Source organism: Bison bison, unplaced genomic scaffold (genome assembly GCF_000754665.1).
Source record: "Bison bison bison isolate TAMUID 2011002044 unplaced genomic scaffold, Bison_UMD1.0 scf7180017864038, whole genome shotgun sequence".
Lineage (NCBI taxonomy): Eukaryota > Metazoa > Chordata > Mammalia > Artiodactyla > Bovidae > Bison > Bison bison.
The window spans coordinates 656,697-661,641 of NW_011494610.1; the positions used below are offsets into that span (position 1 = coordinate 656,697).

At 53.6% G+C, this 4,945-nt stretch overlaps 1 protein-coding gene across 1 annotated transcript in view; it reads right to left on the reverse strand.

The window, feature by feature from the left end:
• CDH22 (cadherin 22, type 2) overlaps positions 1-4,945 on the reverse strand; it is a 104,673-nt gene that overhangs the window by 30,434 nt on the left and 69,294 nt on the right. The window lies entirely within an intron of this gene.

Consider the following 4,945-nt stretch of genomic DNA (forward strand, 5'->3'; position numbering starts at 1 on the left):
GAGATCAGTCCTGGGTATTCATTGGAAGGATTGATGCTGAAGCTGAAACTCCAGTACTTTGGCCACCTCATGTGAAGAGTTGACTCATTGGAAAAGACCCTGATGCTGGGAGGGATTGGGGGCAGGAGGAGAAGGGGACGACAGAGGATGAGATGGTTGGATGGTATCAGTGACTTGATGGACGTGAGTTTGAGTGAACTCTGGGAGTTGGTGATGGACAGGGAGGCCTGGCGTGCTGCGATTCATGGGGTCGCAAAGAGTCAGACACGACTGAGCGACTGAACTGAACTGAAAACCCATATGCTTTCTGCTGCACCCCATTGTGGAATGCTGGGAGGAAATGAAGTGTTCACTCTCTCTGTGGTCCAGCATGGGCTTTCCTGTTTTTGACACTCAAGGGAGACTCACAAGGGGGCTGGGGCTGGTAGGGCTGGGGATGGGCTGATAAATAGCCAGTCTGTCTGCAAGGCTGCCTGATCCAGAGATGGGCCCATCTGAGCCCTCTCCTCTTTCTCTTCAAAGCCTTCCAAGACTTCACACTGCCTAAGGATAAAGTCCCACACCTTCACCTGACATTCAAGGTCCTTCTCAGCTTGTCCCCAAGTGCCCCCACCCTGACCTCCTCTCTGGCCCCAACCCCCCTCCCGTGAGCTCATTCAGCTGACCTCACTGCTCCTGAACTTGACCTCCTGGCTCCCTGATTCTGTTCCTGCCACCAGGTCCTCAGAGCCCCTCCACCCTGGATGCTGCCCTTCCACTCCAGCCCCATCCTCTTTATCCTTGCTCCATCCCTTCTTGGTGCCCAGAGAATGTGCCCCTCCTTGGAGCTCCTGAGTCCAAGCCCCTGCTCAGCCCACTGAGACTTAGATCTGTCACTCGATTCACTCACATGGGGCCCCAGCCTTCCCCTTGCCCTCGTCTGACTCTCTGTGTCTCACGCAGAGGGGAGGGCACTGCATAAAGTTGGAAGCTGTTCAAGCTATAAAGAGAATCAGAAAGAAGAAGTGTTAGTCACTCAGCTGTGTCCAACTCTTTGCAACCCCATGGACTGCAGCCCACCAGGCTCCTCTGTCCTTGGGATTCTCCAGGCAAGGATATTGGAGTGGGTTGCCATTTCCTTCTCCAGGGAATCTTCTTGACCCAGGGATTGAACCCGGGTCTCCTGCACTGCAGGCAGATTCTTTACCAACTGAGCTATGAGGGAAGCCCTAAGAGAATCAGAAGCAGGGGTGAAATGGCAGAAGGCTGGACTCAAGAATCAGACAATCACAGGTTAAATCCCATTCCTTCCCCCTTCAGGCTGAGTGACATTGGGAGGGTCACTTCTCCTCTCTGACCCTCAGTCTCTTCATCTGTAAAATGAGTAAACTACAAGCTGAGGGCCAAACACCACAGTGTGAGGCATCTTCCTGCAGATTACTCTGCAGTACAGCAACTCAGAAAAGTCACTCTCTACATCTGCATCTCTGGATTTCCCAGGTACCACCATCCTAGGCAGACTCGCCTAGGATATCACTTCATTTCCAGGAACACACTAAGCCTGTTCCTGCCTCAGGACCTTTGCACTTGCTATTCCTTCTACCCCTGATAGCTCAGTTGGTAAAGAATCCACCTGCAATGCAGGAGATCCTGGTTCAATTCCTGGGTTGGGAAGATCCGCTGGAGGAGGGATAGGCTACCCACTCCAGTGTCCTTGGGCTTCCCTTATGGCCTAGCTGGTAAAGAATCCGCCTGCAATGCAGGAGACCTGGGTTTGATCCCTGGGTTGGGATGATCCCCTGGAGAAGGGAAAGGCTATACCCACTCCAGTATTCTGGCCTGGAGAATTGTCCATGGGGTCGCAAAGAGTCAGACACGACGGAGCGACTTTCACTTTCATTCCTTCTACCCAGAATGCATTTTGCCACATCTTTGTCTAGTTGGCTCTCTCTTGATCATTCTGATGTCAACTCACTTGTCAACTCCTTGATCACTTAATCCGGAGTAGCCCCCTGTGGCCCCAATTGGCCTTATTCTATTACCTTGTTTATTTTCTTCATAGCTCTTATCAGCAATGACCCCTTTTAACCATCTGTTGACTTGTGGCGACAAACATTCAACTACTTATTGGCCGTTTCCCTGCCTCCCCTGCCTCCCCTGCCCCCCAGGAGAAGGCAAACTCCTTGAGCGGAGGGACAGGGTCTTATCACCTCTGTTTCCCCATTGTCCGGAGCAGTGCGGGATATGACATGACTCACACGCCTAGGTGTTGACTGAGTCCAGGACCCTTGGAACTCAGGGAGCTGGAACATAAGCCAGGCTCTGGGCTGCCCAGGTGGTCTGTGAGGACCCCTTCTCTAGCCATCTGTCCCCTTACAGACCGGGTGCTCCTCCCCAGCTCTGTCCTTAGCTGAGCCATCTCGGGCCTGGCTCCAGGCCGGGCAGGAGGAGGAGGAGTTGGGTAAATGTTTGTGGTGTGAAATTGGACCTGTCTCAAGCTCCTCACCGCCTCCACATCTGAGGAGCCCCAGGGAAGGGGCGGCAGAGAGAGATGAAAGGAGATGAGAAGCAGGTTTCAAAGTTGGCCCTTTCAGTGCAGATGAAAGCAGGGGGGAAGGGAAGTCAACAGAGGGTGGAGGGGGAGGGCTGAGGGGGGAGTGGGGAGAGCAATATTGGAGAGGAGGGGAGAAGGCAGAGGGGTGCGCTGGACCTGGGAGGCAAGGACGAGGCTCCTACTGCTGCCTGGTAACTCTTGTGAGCCCAGGGAACCTCCTCCCCTCCCTGGGTCTCAGTTTCCTGCCAAACAAGGGTGATAATGCCCTCCTGGGAAAGGTCTGGGGCTGAGCCAGAGGCTGACGGGGATGTTTAAAGACTGTATCTATTGTCAGCGGGGATGGAAGGGTGGTGGAGGAGTTCCTAGGCAGTGGAGGGCGGTTTTGGCCATGGGAAGGGTGGAGGCAGCCTAGGAGGCATTCAGGACCTCTGGACTGAGTCTGAGCCCTTCAGCCTATCTTTGAACCCTGTCAGACTTCTCTTGTTGGCTCATTGCTCAGCCTCCTATAGACACCACAGTCTACTCATCTCCAGACACCCCTGCCACTTCTTGCCTTCCTATGCCTATGCCTGGAATAACCTTCTCCTCATAGCCACACTGACCAGACTCAGGTACACAGCTCAATATAATTCCTGCCTCCTCCAGGAAGTCTTTCTAGACCCCCGAGGGTAGCCTCCAGTCTGGGAGCCCATAGGTAGTTAAGCATCTTTGTGTCCTCACCTTGGTGTTGCCATGTAAGGTTGCACAGGCCATGCACTGGACAAATCGGAGGGAGCCATTCACATGAAGGATGGTGAGAATGCGACCCATATGGAGCTGAATAATGCAGAGATCCTTAAAGTAACTTCCTTTCCCTCCTCCAATGCTCGGCACAGAGCTAGGCACACACTTGGCTCAGGGATCATTCACTATGTACAGGGGTTTCAGGGAATAAACAGGAAGCTCCAGATGCTTAAATTCAGTCAACAGTGGGCATTCACCCCACCCTGACCTCCTCTGGATCACTTTCTTTCTATCTGACATCCTTTCAACTTGGGCCATGGTCAGGGACTCCCCAACTCCTGCAGACTGCAAACCCTTCCAGGGACACCAGCAGCACCACAGCATCCCATGGCCTCCGTGCACTTGCCGCTGCCCCTCTTCCTCCCGCGCCCCGCCCCCCTTGCCTCTGTCTCTGCGACTGGCTTTCTCTCCAAGTCTCCTCTTTCTGTTCCTACAGCGTCAGGTCGGTTCCTCTGTCCTTTAGTTACTCCTGCCCTCTTTCCACTGGTTTTCCTTCTCTGGTCACTTCCTCTCACTGTTGGTCTCACTGCATCTCCAGGAGCCTCTCTCTTTTCTTTCTCTGTTTTTACATTTCATTCATTCACCATGCGTCAGGGAGTGTCCACTGAGCGCTAGACAGTGTGAGGCCCTGAGGATACAGCGGTGAACTTACACACGCATCCCTATTCTCCTAAAGCTTATCTTTTAGGGAGAGGGACAAAGTCATCAGGAAAATGGGTAGCAGGTTAGATGGTGATGAAGGACAAAAGAAAATGGATATGAAGTGTGGGGACACGTTGGGGTGGGGTTGACATTTTAAAAAGGGTGGTCAGGGAAGGTTGCACTGAGAAGGTGACTTTTGAGGAAAGTCCTGGAGGAAGTGAGAGGACCAACCCTGGAGATGTTAAGCGGGAGAACATTCCAGGCAGAGGGATCGGGCGGTACAAAGGCCCTGGGGTAGAGGCCGGCTGGGTGTATCCCTGGAGCTGTGAGGAGGTCAACGTGGCCGAGCAGAGTGAACCAGGGAGGAGGTGAGCCAGGGTCTGAGAGGTTACAGTCAGGCCACACCTACAGGGTCTGGGCTTTTATCCTGAGCCCCAGAGGCGCCTTTGGAGGGCTTTCAGCAGAGGAGGGCCAGTGGAGGGAGGTTTGGGCCATGAGAAGGGTGGGGCGGGAGTCAATTGGCTCCTGTGCCCATTCTAGATTGAAGAGGGGTGATGACAGAAGCAGAGAGAGGCAGTAATCAGGCAAGAGAAACAGGTGGCCTGGACCAGGGCGGCAGCTGCGGAGGAGGTGAGAAGTGGTCAGATTCTGGAGATGTTTTTAAAGCAGAGATGACAGGCTTTGCTGATGGATTGGAGGGAGGTGTGAGAGAAAAACATAAGTCGAGGATGTTTGCAACATTTGTGACCTGAAAAGCTGGAAGGATGAAATTATCTTGTTTTTTTCCTTTTGGTGGAGGACCGAAGCTGAGCCCAGGTCACTGCCGCGTCTGTCACACCTGGTTCTCTCTCGTTATCCTGAGTTCCGTCTCTCTGCCACTGTTCGAGAATCTGAGAATCTGATTCCTTTGTCTCTTTGGCTCCCGGTGGCCCGCGTCCATCGCTCTCTCCCCTCCTCCCTCACCACCACCGCCCCCAACCCCTCCCT